Below are 16,856 nucleotides of genomic sequence, written 5' to 3'. Positions count from 1 at the left end.
CAGCATCAACACTGGCACCCACACCAATTCCAATACCCACACCACTACCAACACCAGCACCAGTGCCAACACCAGCACCAATGCCAACACCAGTGCTTTCTTCCTATAAGGGCTGTACAAGCCTCTGGCCCAGTGATTCTTCATCTCAACTTCACACTGAACCCACAGAGCTCCAGATGCACAGACCCAGGCCGCACCACGAAGAGCACCTCGCAGCCTGTAGGCCTGAGCCCCACACCCACGTTGCCCAGCTTCCGTTCCTAGGAGGGAGCCACTCTACTCCTTCTCCAGTCTGTGGAGGCCACGCCGTTTAGTGTTCAGCAGTACTGGGTTATTTCTAGATCTGCATCATCTAGCAATAAACAAGAAAAACCTCCTTGAACTTGAGGGACAGAGAACAGCATGTGTAATTTAAAATATTTATTCATTTATCATTTATTCAAGACCGATTGGCAAGGGCTCACTCTGTGCTGGGCATAAGGATATGCGGGGGGGGGCCGACCTCCATGGAAGGATGCCCGTATCTTGTGAGTGACAGAAGCAGTGGATAAGAGTCCAGACAGGTGCGGATGAGGCACACCTTGGTGCGGCAAAGGCCCTGGCTGGCATAGTTGGCATCATGGCGGGTGCACCTGGAAGCCCAGCTTTAGTGGATGGCAACTTTCAACTATGCCCTCTCCCCACTCCCCGGATAGCTCTGTCCTCCCTCTGACCCAAATCCCAGAGGGCTAGCTCACTTCCACGGCCCTCCAACATGCTTCAGTCCTGTTCTCTGTGAAAACTCCTGTCTCTGGCTCAATGCTACAATGTTTTGGCCTTGTTTTTTTTAAAGCAAAGTCTATAAATCAGTGTATAGATGCGATCAGGAATGTATCTCATGAATAAGAAAACGCTGGCTTCCTAGTTCCCTTTCTGTTCCTGGTGTCAGCCTTTGGGGCATAGGAGACCCTCCTCCCCTTCCTCTCTGACACAGTGGAAGGTCGGCATCTCCTCTTCACTCCACCCATTGCCTCATTTGAAAACGAGAGTGAGTTCCGTGAGGCTGTGGGTGGAGCTCCACACTCAAGGCCTTGGGCCTCCTGACCCACAGACGGGGAGGGCCAGGATGCAGCAACTTCTCATCTCCCAGCCCCAGCCTCCTGGTAATGGAGAAATGGGCCAAAACGGAGTACGTTTTCCTCGCTGAAGCACACTGGGACTGGGAGGCGCAGGGAAATGGCTCCAGGAGCCCAGATCTGAGGGCGTTCAAGTCCCTCACCCACCCGGGGCAGCAGCGGCCCTTCTGCACGCGCTCACGCTCACGTGGATCATCCCTGGATCACCAGGGACGCCCAGCCCAGAGCACAGGGCCCTGCTGTGGCACAGCGTGCTTTTGGGAGCAACCGCTGTGCGCGTTCAGGGCAGATGCCACTCTTCTCTTGTCTTTCCTGTCTGAGCGGGGTTGTGTCCCAGGGATACAGAGGGGGACTGTGTCTTAGTAGCCTTTCGCTTCTTCCTGACACCTCATTTCCACCCTCCCCCCCTGAAATCCAGCTATCCAGACAGATTTTGTAAAGTTCCTCGGCACTTAAAGAGAAATAAATGGGGAGCCAGCGGATTTCTCCCAAATGTATTCCTCTCCGCTCCTTCCAGCCAGCGCTTGACTGACCACCGGCAGGGAGCTGAAGATCTCAGAACGTACATCGAGACACAACTTGCTGTCCTTTTGGGGATGGGTCCCCGGTGGTCACGGAGAGACACCGACATCACAGAAGGGCACTGATCACCCACTTCATTCTGCTTTCCACTCTGCCTTGAAGCTGCCGTGTGAATGGCCCCTGTGCGGTTGGGACTCAGTTTCCCCACATGGGAATGCGAGGGTGGAGGCTGATGTGTCAACTCAGGGCCTTGGAGGTGCTAGGCCAGGGCTGAAGAACCTGAGAGCCACACCGCAGCTTTTCCTTCTGATTTAGTTAGATTTCACTCGAGGTCCTGTGTTTATGCTTGCCCCGCCTCCTCCCAGACTGTGATCCACCTACTTATGCTTTCTGTGGAGCTGGAATGACCAGGATGAGCCTAGATTTTTATTGAGATAAGATCCCATTAATGTTTTACCCAGACTCTTGAACCAGGACCCTCAGCCTCCTGAGTACCTGGGATTAAAGACATAGCCTCAAGTTTGAGATTTTGATCTGCACACAGGCCGTCACGTGAAGCCGCAGAGGAATCAGCCGAGTCTGAAGAAAGAGAACAGGAGAGCCTCGTGGTTAAGGCAGCTGCTCAGGGCTTGCCTGCACTGGGCTGCTGCCCCACTGGTGAGGCTGTCTTCATACACACACACACACACACACACACACACACACACACACACACACACACATCAAGGACACATCACTGGTCATGTTCCTGGACTCCCAAAGACATAGGTGTCCCTGGAGAGAGGTCGGCCTTGACTGGAGAGACATGACGTGTTCATCTGCACTGACTTCGGGTTTTCACTTCAGAGCTATGCCCTGAGTCGGCAGATGGTAAAGGCATGAATGTCCACTGTGCACAGCACTACTCTACAGGCCACTTGGAGAGGTGGGGAACTGAGGGTCTGCGCACTTCCCTAGCTGAGCCCCCCGCAGGCTCCACGGGGCCCGGAGACACCCTGAAAAGGGGCGGAGGTTCCCCGGAAAGACCCCAGTCCCCCGCAGGAGCTGTGCTGAGAAGCAGAGCACGCTGCCTGTCACTCTGGCAAAGCATCTCCCGCAGACGTCCATAAACCGGAAGTGCTTTTTAGTCTGCGGTTTGGACAGAAGCGCATCAGAGCCTTCAGGGAGTGCACGAGTGTGCTACCGGTGGGCGTCATCACTCGTGTCTGTGGGTAGCAAGCCCCCTGGGGGTACGAAGGAGAACCAGCGGGAAGGTAGGCACGTGACTGAAGTTGCAGACTCATTATGATCCAGATTTCTGCCACTCTCCACGAAGCCCCTTCTGATGCGCCAGTCAGGGATGAGTTTTCCTAGATTCTATTCTACTTTTTTTTTTTTTTTTTCTATTTCCGATTTGCTGTTTCTTCCCTCATTCCTTGAGTCTTGAGGGCCGTGACAGGCTGTGATCTTCTGTTCTTCCTCTGGACAGGGAGTCCTGTGTGAGGCTCGGTGCCTTGGCCTCCATCGGTCTGGGGAACTTAGCTTGGCTTGGGTCTTGTATTCCTTCTCTTCTTCCCATGCTTCCTTCACAATGTGTGTGATATTAAGTACTTCTTCATATTCACATGCGTCCCAGTGGAATTCCTTTTTGGATTCTACAGTATGTCTAACAGTAACATTTGACTAAGCCAGCTATATTTTTAAATAACAGGGGCAAAGAGTTTGATTTGCTTGAAGCAAATTATTATTATTATTATTATTATCATCATCATCATTAAAATGAACAGTTCACACAGGAATCAAAGGAAGTGAGGGCTTGGAACAGCTGAAAATAGTCAGAATGAGTTGGCACAGGCTGATCACAAACAGGAGGACAGCTTCAAGATTTGGGACTAAAGGTGGGCCAAATTTCCATAGTTTAAACCATTTGAGATTAGGCACTTGAGTCCCAAGTGCTGATCACACGTGTCCTATGTATCGCCAGAGCTTGCCTTGCAGATGCCATCCAAGAGGAGGTGGTAGTCCTGGTCCTAGTTTTCACCAGCTGGGAGAGGAGAAAGCTGCGAAGAGACGTGCATATCTTCGGCTGGGCATATATTAAAAAGGAAGGGGAGCCACATTCCCTGAACATCTACTACGTGCAAACTGCTCACCAGGGAACTTTCCACACATTTCTCTTACCGCATGCGGCAGGGATGAGGGGCTGGCAGCCTGGTTTCCAGCTTCAGAGGGTAAAGTCGAGGCTTGGAGGGAAGACAGGCCAGATTTCAAAGCTGAAGGGAGGCCAGGTATCCAGGAGCAGAGTCTGCACCACAGCTGCCTGGGTCACATAGCAAAAACTCACCAGCTAATCCTACGATTCCCTCTCACGGTGGGGGCACGGAAGCGGGAAGGGACGGGGGTCTCTGCATGCCTGGGTGGGCAGTGACAGCGTGCTTCCCCAGCGTGGTGCCCGGGGTCAGCTGAAACCCTGGCAAGAGCCAAGAGCCCCATCTGCTGCCCCATCTGAAATGGCAAGATTTCCTCTCCCTGCCTCCCTCCCTCCCTGCCTCCCTCTCTCTCTCCCTCTCTCATTCTGTGTCTCTGTCTCTGTCTCTCCTTAAAAAATAATAATTTGGTCTCAGTGTTTGTGTTGCAGCCTTCAGCCCAGATGCCAGGATGGAGGAAACAGTGTAAGTGTAGAGGATCAGTGAAATCGGCCTGGGAGAGAGGGAAAATAAAGTCTCCCCATACCCTCCAGTCCCATGGGGCTGGGAGTGCACCCAGGAGCCGGGGACATTCCCACAGATCCTGCAGATTCCAGCTCAGGTTCCACGGCTAGACTAGAGCCGGTGGAGGGATAGAGACAGCCCTTGAAGACCGGCCAAAACCGCCTGGAGGAGACCTGTCTGCAGAGGTGGCCGGCTCTGTGGCCGCACAGCGCCTGCGTACTGGAATGCCTGTCTTTCACAGCACACAGTGAGCCAGCATCTGCAGACATTAGGCTTCACTTCACCTCTAGGGGAAGAGCTAGGACTCTCTTCTGCAGGAACATGGGGACTATGGCAGATTTGCAGGGCTTGAAGCCACGGTGGGTGCTGGTGGGGATGGAGCCTTTCGCCTTGAATCATGGGAACTTGGTGAGGATCGCATGGTACCTGCTGGTAGCTGGCTTCCAGCATCTGTCCAAGCTCGTTCTTCATCTTGTCCTCAAGCCAGAGCTGGAAGCCAGAGACAGCTGATACAATAGGCACCGGAGGTAACTACTTAACATATGTGCGAGGGGGTAAAGTTTCATCCATGGTCACCCAATGGGAACCTTTTAATTTGTAGTTGGGGAAAGGAGGCCTAAGGAAACCAAATGATCATTTTCCTCTGAAACAGGACTCGTTTGCCTCTCTGCATTAATGTATGTCTTTTTTTTTATTAATAGCCAGTTTGATTCTTAATATGGATTCTCCATGTGAGAAGGGGGCTGTAGATTGGCCCATATTCTATTGAAATCAACCCCAAGAAATAGAAACAAGAGGTTTTTGTTTTTGTCTTTGTTTTTTGGTCGGTCATGGGACTTGAACTCTGGGCCTGGGTGCTATTCCTGAGCTCTTCAGTTTAAGGTGAGTGCCTTACCACTTAAGCTACAGTGCCACTTCCAGTTTTCTGGCGGTTAATTGGAGATAAGAATCTCATGGACTTAGCCAGGCGCTGGTGACTCAAGCCTGAAATCCTAGCTACTCAGGAAGCTGAGATCTGAAGATCTCTGTTCAAAGCCAGCCTGGGCAGAAAAGTCCGTGAGACTCTTATCTCCAATAAACCATTCAAAAACTGGAAGTGGTGCTGTGGCTCAAGTGGTAGAGATCATCTTGAGCTGAAGAGCTTAGGGAGAGCGCCCAAGCCCAGAGTTCAAACCCCACAACTGACAAAAAAAAAAAAAAGGAAGAAGAATCTCAGAGACTTTCCTGCCTGGAGTGGCTTTGAACTGCGAGCCTTAGACCTCAGCCTCTTGAGTAGCTAGGATTACATTCATGAGCCGATTTCTGTACCTTCTATTTTGTACATATGCTCATCTGATTTGGGGGAGGGTAAGTAAGAAGTCTCACAGAAATGGTAGGACAAAGGGTGAACTAGTTCAGCAATGATACTCAGGAGACACTATGTTGAAAATGAACTATACTTGTGGGAGAGGGGAGTTGGGAAGGAAAAAACTGGGAGAAAATGAGGGAAGAAATGTACTCATTACCTGACTTATGTAACTATAACCTCTCTGTATGTCACTTTTTTTTTTTTTTTTGTTGATCGTGGGGCTTGAACTCTGGGCCTGGGCGCTGTCCCTCAGCTCTTCAGCTCAAGGTCAGCACTCTACCACTTGAGCCACAATACCACTTCTGGTTTTTCTGGTGCTGAGGAATCAAACCCAGGGCCTCATGAATGTGAGGCAAGCACTCTACCACTGAGCCACCTTCCCAGCCCCTTTGTATATCACCTTTATAATAAAAATTGAAACAAAGAATGAGAAAAAAAAAAAAAAGAATATGCGGACTTGCAGAATTTTGTGGCAACTGCCAACTTTGTTCTCAACAGCAGGTGTCGCTGTTGCAGTAGAAGAAAACCTGTGGTGTCCAGGACCCTGGCCAGCCCAGACATATTCTTACCTGAAGCAGAAAAAGCCCAACGGGAGACAAAACCTTGTGAAAAGAAATCAGGGAGAAATACAAAACCTCATTAAAGGCCATCTTTGATGGATCAGCATGTCTTTAAATGCTGCATCCTGGCTTTGAGTACCCATTCCTTCGTAAGAAGCAGAGACGCTGGGCCCAATCAGTAACTGCTAATGGCCTTACCACCACCTTGGCACAATTTCAGTCTCCAGGCTGCTGTCCTTCCTCATCCAGGAAGATACGAAAGACCTGGGATCTGTCCTGAACCACAGGGCCCAGGAATAAACAAGTGTGCTGGTATTCTGTGCTCCCCAACCAGATATCCTGTGGACATTTTCAGTAAGAAACTTGGTTACTTGATTTGCTAAAGGACGCTCACATGCAACAATGAAGTCAGGAAGCAAAGCCATCCTTGGACAGGCCCAACTATTGCTTTCTGAGCTCAGGCGGGTGTAGCTGGAACCACAGGCCCATGACCTAGAAGCTGGGATTCTCCCAGATCTCCAGGCAGAGCGTGGAATCTTGGAGTGAATGTAGCTCTGACACTTGAAGCAGGAGCACTCAGGATGGCTGTGCCAAGAAGCCCCGTGACTGATCTACTTTCCTCTCACCATTGTGCTCAGGAACATTCCAACATCATGGAACACTAACAAGGGGCCAGAGTTTATAAACTTTCAAGTCACAATGGGAAACTTACTGCATCAGTAAATAGAGTCTTGAAATGCTGACAGGTTGGTCATACAATTTATATTACATATATATCATAGCTAGAAAGAGAAAACAAAAGAGAGGAAGAAAAATTGAGATGGATTGAATGAAGCTGGAGCTCCAGCCGAGCAGAGTGGACACCACCATCGCCACGGGAAGTGTCTGGAATCTCCAGCAAGATCAGGATCACAGGGGGATCTGCGGGTGCTCTTTGGAAGAGTGGCTACTCTTCACACTTAGGGCATCCTTCCTAAGGATGAGTCCTGCCATCCACCCACAGAGACTGCTGTGGTCAAAGCAGGAGAAAGCACACTAGGTTTTCACTAAAACCTCCCAGGTGCTGGGCAATCCTCAACAGGAGCAGACCCATGTTTGTTTGTTTGTTTTAATTAGGAGATGGTGGCAGTACTGTATGAATAGCACAGAATAGAGACTCCCAAAGACAGGCTTACAACACTCAATCTGGACTTGGAAAGCTACATAGCCTCAAGTCAATCAATCATCTGGTCCAAGTCCCAACTTCCCAAGATGTAAAAGAAAACTCATGCTGGTGTCAGTGGCGCTCACCTATAATCCTCGCTACTCAAAAGGATGAGATCTGAGAATGACAGTTCAAAGCCAGCCCAGGCAGGAAAGTCTGTGAGACACTAGTCTTCAATTAAACACCAAAAAAAGCTGGAAGTGGAGCTGTGGCTCCAGTGATAAAGTACTAGCCTTGAGCAATGAAGCTCAGGGACACCACCCAGGCCCTAAGTTTTAGGCCCAGGAACAGCACACACACATACACACACACACACACACACACACACACACACACACACACACACACACACACACACACACACACAGAATTCATACCCTACTGCTGAAGCTGTTATAAGATTAAAGAAGAGAATGAATATGCATCCTCACTTATATAAAACAAATGATACATGGTAACTAGGTCTGCTTAGTAGTAGCTAAGTGAACTAATCATTCTAGGTACACAGAGCTTCACAGCCAAAGGACCTGAGATCAGAGGCAATAGGATGTTCTACCTCCTGAGGCAATGGAGTCTGCAGTATGGATGTCAGAGGCAACAGGATGTCCCGCCTCCTCATACACTGGGTTTGCCTCAGCAACAGGATGTCCCACCCCCTACCACACTGGTCTGCAGTATTAATGGCAATGCATGTTATCCGAAGGATCCTGAGACCAGTCACAGTGACTCAGGAAAGATTTTGATCTTAGATATGAATGCCAGTCAAAGGCCTGGAGTGGAGAATTCAGGCACCAGGGCTCTGTGCCGCCATCCCCAGAGCAGTCAGGAGCCCCCTTAGCTATCACACAAATCTGTCTCTAGGTTTTCCACAGGACATTCCCTATCAAGCTTTGCCACTGCCACAGGCTGCTCTTCCATACTGGAGCGAGAAAGCACCATCTAGAAGAAGGTTTATATTAATTGTTCTCACCTTTGGCTGGAGTTAGACATTTGCTTCCTTAACTCCAGGGTGGAGTTTCTGTAATTACCTTCTCTGTATGCCCTGGGAGTATAGACCAAGACATTGTGAATTTTGCTGTGTCCCTTAGAATGATAAAGGAGAGCAATGGTTGGACAGAGGCTCGTAGAATCCCCATGAACATCCTGGGGGAAGTGAGTGCTTGGGCTTAGGTCCCCCCAAATACTGACTTACACTCTGTAGGTGTGAGCTGAGGTTCAAAGTCAGGGAAGCCTTTCCCTAGGTCACATACCATACTTTAAAGTGACCATCTCAGAGTGTCAGCACTCTGACACTTGAAGATGGTCAATGATAGTCTGAGGCAGATTTTGTTCTTCTTGAGTGAGGCAGCTTCTAGTATCCAAATGGAAGTCAACAGAGTCCAGGTTCAAACAGGCCAGGATCTTCTTCACTCAAACACAGCTGTGGTTGGAGCAGCCAGAAGGCTGGATTTCATAGGAAGACATCTTACTTCTGGTTGTCTAGTAAGACAAAAAATCCCAGGGATTAGAACCTCCAGAATATCGTGGAGTGAACAAGGGGACCATAGTCAGCCCACAGCACCAACTCAGCAGGTGAAACCGCAACAGGTGAAACCAAGTCTAAGTGTGTCTCTGCCTTAGGACTGATTCCTTGACTGGTCTTTCTCTTCTTATTCAGCTCTGACTGCAGTGGTTTAAAATTCAGTTTCTAAGAGATCAAATATCCTTTTTTTTTTTTTTTTTTTGCTGCTTCTGGGGCCTTAACTCTGGGCCTGGGCACTGTCCCTCAGCTCTTCAGCTCAAGGCTAGTGCTCTACCACTTGAGTTACAGCGCCACTTCTGGTGTTTTTCTATTTATGTAGTGCTGAAGAATCGAACCCAAGGCCTCTTGCATGCAAGGCAAGCACTCTACCACTGAACCACCTACCCAGTCCCCCTAATAGCAGGATCTGGTAGGTGAGAGGAAAATTCAAGTTCTGAAATGACAAGAATCTATTGTATAATTTTTGCATATTAACTCTCTCTCTCTCTTTGGGTTGAAACAGCCCAGAGTGTGATTGTTTGGCAGGTTTACATTTGCTTGTACATGGCCTGGTCATGGACCTCCCATGTTTTGTGTACTACATTCAGGAAGGAACAGCATACTCAGGGTACCCCAAGAGTTTGGTATTACATAGGTCCATCATACATCTAGTCACTGTCTTTGGGAGAAGGAGGCCTCCATGTCAGGTTCCCCCCTTGTCTTGAGGTACTGACTGATGATAGCATGTAGCAATTCCATTTGTGGAAGTTATCTACTGGCCATCCAAACCAAGCCTGGGGCAGATACTTATGTAAAGAAGCTCTGTCTAGATAAAACAAGGGTCACATCTCTCCTTCAGCCCCCAGTACTTTAGTCTGGAAAATGAGAGAATATTTTCAAAACCACCAATAAGAAAGTTGGAATGGATAATCACAGAGAACATAAAAGTAGGTAACGATTCCAAATAAAAGACCCATCAGAGAGTTGGTAGCCTTCATCATTGCATTTTCCTGTGGGATCTTCAGCATGGAGAAGCTCAGGAGTCATGAATACCAAGTGGCTTTTTCCAGGAATTCCTGAGGACTGGGTGCTCTGTATTTGCTGTTTTTCTGAGGCAGAGAGAGAGCTCCAGGCAGCAGACAGTTTTTATGGTATGTCCTCTGGGATCTTTTTGAAGAAGATGTTAGGCATTCAGAGGGGAAAGAGGATAAACTTGGTGTGGACAAACATTAAAACTACTATGAAAATAAAGGTCCAGCCTAAAGCCCAAATATCTTGACAATTCGTGCTGTGTTTGAATGTGTGTCAGACATAGATTGAAATTTGTTAGGTTAACTAAGATGAGAACATCAATCCATATTCTTTTGTGACTTCTACAAAAAACACTTTTCTAGAAAATGCATGGAGTTTAAAAAATTGAGATTTATCATAGGAAATTAATCAGGTACCTAAATACCGAGATACCTATCAAAATGGTTAATTAATTTACTTTTTGGTGTTTTCTTGGGGTTTGAACTCTGGGACTGAGAGCCATCCCTGAACTGCTTCTCTTTATTGTTATCTTTAAATAGCTGCACAGAGGAGTAGCCATTTAACAAAGCAGTTTATGAATATAGTGCATCTTGGTCAATATCACCCTTTTCATTATTCTCAACCCACTTCAACCCATCCCTCCCCTTACTCTCTTAGTTTTGTAGTATAAATAATGGGTTTTTGACTGCATTCTCACCCTCCCCTCTCATTTGTCTATTTCTCTCCCCGTGCCCCCACTCGCTTGCAGGTACCTTATTTTGGGGGCTTATTTGTTGGGCTTTGTCTTTGTCTTTCTAAGGAATTACCCTATTTGGGATCTCCATAGAGTTACCATACTTCAGTTAATCCATTTGTAACCACTTGCATACCACCCAAAATTTTTACTTGCAGGTTTATTTGTATATTCTGGCTACCACAACTGAGGGAAAACATTCAACCTTTCTTTCTCTGGGTTTGGTTTACTTCACTTAATATAATTTTTCCAAGTATTTCTATTTCCTTATGAATGGCACAATATCATTCTGATGGATGACTGAAATTATCCATGGTATGTATATACCACATTTTCTTGATCCATTCATCCATCAAGGGGTATCTGGGCTGATTTTGTTTCTTGGCCATGGTATATAATGCTGCAATTAACATGGTTGTGCTTGTGGCTTTACTATATCCTTGTTTGTGATCTATTGGATAAATCCCCAGGAGTAGAATTGCCGGATCATAGGTCATTCTTTATTTACGTTTTTGAGGAACCAACATACTGCTTTCCAGAATGGTTGAACAAGCTTACATGCCCACCAACAGTGTAGAGTTTTCTTTTGTCCATATCCTCCCTAGCATTCGTTATTGTTCGTTTTCTTGATAATGGCCATTCTAACAGGGTTGAGGTTGAATTTCACTGATGTTTTGAAATACATTTTTAAATGGTAAGACATGTTGAGCATTTCTTTTGGGTCTGCTGGACATTTTTACTTCTTCTGAGAAGTCTCTTTTTAAGTCCTTAGCCTATTGAGTTTTTGTTTCTTTGAGAGTTTGAAATTTGAGGATTTAAATCATTGAGCTCTTAATATATTCTGAATATAAGGTCCTTACTCTTTTTTTTATTGTGAAAATACCATACAGAGGAGGTTCTTACTCTTATCAAATCTTTCTCTGGTAAAAATCTCCTCCCATTCTGTGGGCTTTCTCTTTAGCTTGTACGCTGTGTCCTTTGCCATGCAGCAACTTTTAAGTTTGATGCAATCCCATTTATCAAGTCTTTCTTTGATTTTTTTGTGTTTCTGAATCTTTACTTAGAAAGTTTTGACCTGCTCATCAAAGTGTTGTTTTTTTTTTAACTCACAGCAAATGATCTTCAAAAGTCATCTTGATTATGGGAGTCAAATAGTGGCAGTGAGCCCCTGGATAGCATGACAGCCCCTGAACTAATGATAAGAGATGTATTGACTGATTCTGAAACCTGATTAAATTACAGATTGTATATGCAGTGTGATTTCATTGTATAATGCACACATGGATATTGGAAGTTAATAGGAAATTCAGAAAAGACAAGTTTCAAAAAATGTTATGAGATTTAAATCTCCCCCAATTGGGTTGACATAAATCAAAGCCAGTTTATGTTAATACCTCCATTACTGGGGGGAGGGGATATCATTTTCCTTTACTATGCTTCCCATTTTTCCAGATAAGTGTTCACGAACTATATACTACAAGTAATGAAAGTTAAAAAAATAAGTAAGATGTCAACTTGAACATGAACACATTTTCTTTAAAACAAGAAATTGACTGATTTCCTTATCAATGTAAGTTTGTACATGAAGAACGTTTAATCTTTCTCCCAATCCTTTTCAAGCTGAAGTTTGGAATGCCATCTGTTCAAGTATTGACCTTGATCACCAAGGAAGAAAAGAAATACAGAAGAGAGTAATGAGACTCAAAATACAGTCGAAACACAAAATAAAGTGAAGAATACTTCACCTAGAGGAATCCAGGGAGCCTGGGGGTGCCAGGGCTTGACTTCTGGTTTCCTCTGGCAGGGAGCAGGTCAGCTCCCTGACCTGCTTGGTACAAGGGGCACAACTCCAGGTGCTGTTGGAGGCCTTGCTCAATGTACAAAGTCATGTTTTAAATTCTTACTGCCAGCATGCTTTCATTCTTGTTATTTCTTACCATAGTTGTTTTTTGTAGATATGCATGCATGTCATCAAATTTTAATTTCTACTTAATAGCTTTAAAAGTCTCCACTACTTATCTCATAGAGTAAATCCAATAGCTACTTAAGTTTGGGCCTGCTTGGAGTGAACCTGAATGGAATATGTGTACACTGGCTGAAGAGGCAGAAGCTCACATTTCCAGCCTTCTTAAAATACTTGTGGCCACATATGGCCACTGAGATACAGAAAAGCATGACGGTGCCTGAGAGCCCCCTGCCTGTTCTGCAGCCTGTCCTTCCCTCATTGCTGAGGATGTGGAGAACATCTTGGGGTCCTGGGTGGCTCTGAAGTACTTGAAGATGCCAGGATCCCTGGATGGATGCTGCCTTGTAGAGGAGCTCTGTGGGAACCACTCAATAAGGACAGATTACATGGACATTGGGGCAACATCAATGCCTATTAGGTCAAGCCATGTGATTTTGAGTTGATGCATTCCTTATACATATTCCAAAGATGTTGGATATTAATATAGCTCTTAGTAAACATTATCAAATCATGGGAAATATGTACGACTTGGTTTTAGCTCCAAATCTCTTTCAATTGGTACTTTGCTTGCTTATGATGTCTAATAGTTCTCTTTCCTTATAGTTCTTCTACCTCTCCTTTTGGTTAAGGTTACAATATTCTATCCCTACTGGGAAGAACTAACATGGACTCCAGCATCATACCCATCACTTGATACTTCTGAAGCTCTTTGTTTATTGCTTTTCTGACTTGCCAACCTGTTGTGACTTCACATCTGCTAGTGAATCTCTCTTGGCACTGTAATTGATTCTTTGGTTTTGGATTCCTTATCATGGTTTTCACTTGGGCGCCTTGTTAACACTCATTAAGCCCATGTTTGTTGAGCTTTTGGTGGACAAAAGGGTCAGGCCTTATCTGTGCAGCCTGAATTTATGCTCTACCTGTCCATCCCTGTGTGGATAGCCCCAGGGAGCAAGCAGCATCAGCATGTTGAGTCAACACCTCCAATGCACAGAACTGCCCTTCCTCTAGTGCTCTTCATGAAGAAACACATTGAGTCCTAAACTGGGAGATCTACAGAACTCATACTATACATGTCCAAAGTCTTAATGCAGTATAAGAATTTTTACATTCTTTACAGTTGAAGTAGTTATAATGGTTTTACTTATGTGACCCTGGAGATTTTCTAACATTTTGTGTGATACTGGCACAAAAACAGATGTGAAGATCAATGGAACAGAATAGAAGACCAAGACCTAAAAATATTTACACCACTGTAGACATCTATGTTTGGATAAAGTAGCCAAAAACATTCACTGAACAAAGGACAACCTCTTTAACAAATGTTGCTTGGACAGCATGCAGATTTTCTACCTGCCAATGAACGATACCCCATCCTCTCTCCTTGTACATAATTCAAGCCCAAATTCATTACATATTAAGATCAGAAACTTTGAAAACTCCAGTAGAAAAAAATAGGGGAGACTCTGGAAGGGGATTATTTTCTGACTAGGACTCCAATTGCCTAAAAGAACAAAAATTGATTAGTAGATATGCATAAAATTATAAAGTTTCTTCACAGCAAAAGAAACAGTGATGAGAACCAAGAGATAACCTCCAAAAATGGGGGATAATCTTTACTAGCTATTTAACAGCTACGAGATTAACATTCAGAAATATACATAGTTCAAAAACTAAACAGTAAAAGAACAAATAAGCTAATATTAAGGGGGAAGAAGGTTGAGTGGACAGTTCTCAGAAGAATAAATCTTAATGGCCAAAAAATATATGAAGAAAAGTTCAACTTTCTTAGCCATGAAGGGAATACTAATTAATACTACAGCAAAATCTATCTCAACCCACTCAGAAAGCAGCCATCAAGAAAACAAACAGCAAGTGCAGGAGAGGATATGGGGGAGATGAATTCCTCACACACAGTTGAAAGGAATGTAAAGTAGTTCAACTACTGTGGAAATGAATATGGATGTTTTTCATAAAAAGAAAGATTTACCTTATGAAACTGCTATTCTACTTTCAGACATTTATCTAAAGGAGAGAAAATTGATATACAAGAAAGGTCACAACATACCTACATTTATTGCAGCATTATTCACAATCCCCTAAAAATGAAATCAGCTGAAGTATCCAATAACCATTGAATGCATCAAGATATAAGTATACACTGGAATATTACTCAGCTAGTATGAAAATCATAATTTTGCAGGAAAATGGGTAGAAGTGGAGATCATTATGTTGGATGAGGTAAGTCAAGATCACAAAGCCAAATACTTCATGTTTTCACTCATTTCTGGAACTTATACCATACACACACACCCTCCACCACACCACCACCAACACCAACATAGTTGTAATTGTGGAACTCTTTCCAGGATGAAGGAAAAGAAAAGAGAGGAAAGAATGATGGAATACAAATAAAATTGAAATAAATTGTGTCTATGTATATAGATGGCTAAGAAATTCACTGAAATCTGTTGAACAATAAGTTGGGAATGGGGAGAAAGAGCAATAGAGGGAGCTAGTCTCATTAAATTAAAATACATGATTTGTGTGAATTACCATGATAAAAACTCTTTAATGAACATTGATGCAAAACTTCTCAATAAAATTATGGCCAACCAAATTCAGCAATAACACCCCAAAATTATAAACTATGATTAAACAGGATTCATTCCAGGGATGCAAAGATGGTTCAATATACATAAGTCAATTAATGTATTTAAAAAATCAGCAGAAGCAAGGACAAGAACCGCAAGATCATCTCAATAGATACCAAAAAAGCATTTGACAAGATCCAACACCCCTTTATGATAAAAGCTCTGGAGAAGCTAGGAATCCATGGAACATTTCTCAATACAATAAAGGCTGTATATGACAAATCTACAGCCAGTATACTTAATGGCAAAAAAATCTAAAGCCATTTCCTCTAAAATCAAGAACTAGAAAAGAATGTTCACTTTCTCCACTCCTGTTCAATATTGTACTAGAATTACTAGTAAGAGCTTTAAGGCAAGAGAAAAATGTAAAGAGGATCCAAAGAGGGAAAGGAAAAGTAGATGACATGATCCTGTATTTAAAGAACCCTAAAGATTCCTCCCCCAAGTTACTTGAGCTGATCTGAAACTTTGGCAAATTAGTGGGTTATAAAATTAACCCAGAACCATCAGTAGCTTTTCTGTATACCAACAATGAGAAGTGTAGGACTGAAATCAGGAAAGTGCCTCTATTTTTATTAGCCTCAAAAAAAAGCTAGGCATTAACTTAACCAAAAATGTGAAGGACATCTATTGTGAAAACTTAAAAAATCTGAAAAAAGAAATCAAAGCATATTTAAGGAAATACATAAAACTTCCATGCTCTTGTACTGGAAGAATTAACATTGTCAAAATGGCAATACTGCCCAAAGCAATTCACAAATTCAATGCAATAGCCACCAAAATCCTAACAACATTCTTCAATGAAATAGAGAAAATAATCCAAATATTCATATGTAATAACAAAAGACCCTAAATAACAAAAGGAATTCTTAAGAGGAAGAACAGTGTTGGAGGCGTATCAAAACCAAACTTCAAACATTATTATAAAGCCATAATACTAAAAGCAGCTTGGAGCTGGCATATGAACAGGCCTGAGGACCAATGGAATAGAATAGAAGACTCAGAAATGAACCCACAACCTTATAGTCACATAATATTTGATGAGGGAGCCAAAAACACAGGTTGGAAGAAAGACAGCCTCTTCTAAAAATGGTGCTAGCAAAATGGGGTATCCACATGCAGAAAACTGAAGCTAGATCCTTGTATATCACTGCATCCGAATCAATTCTAAATGTATCAAAAAACCTCAGTGTGAGGCCAGATACCATGAAAATATTACAGGAAGGGGCAGGAGAATCACCAGGGCTACTAGACATGGGTCTAAACTTCCTGAGTAAAGATCCAGAATCACAACAAATCAAAGTAAGACTGGATAAATGAGATTGAATTAACTGAAGAGTTTTTCCATGGCAAAGACATAGATAGCAGGATAAATAGCCCACAGAATGGGAGAAGATCTTTACTAGCTATGCATCAGAAGGGCCTCATATCTAAAATATAGTTAGAGCTCAAAAAATTGAAACCCCCAAAGAAACAACAATCCAGTTAGTAAATGGGCCAAAGACTTAAAGAGAAAATTGCCAGAACTAAG

This window comes from Dipodomys merriami, unplaced genomic scaffold (genome assembly GCF_024711535.1).
Source record: "Dipodomys merriami isolate MVZ:Mamm:240054 unplaced genomic scaffold, mDipMer1.0.p SCAF_99, whole genome shotgun sequence".
In the NCBI taxonomy this organism is placed as follows: Eukaryota; Metazoa; Chordata; class Mammalia; order Rodentia; family Heteromyidae; genus Dipodomys; species Dipodomys merriami.
This window is presented reverse-complemented; position numbering follows the sequence as displayed.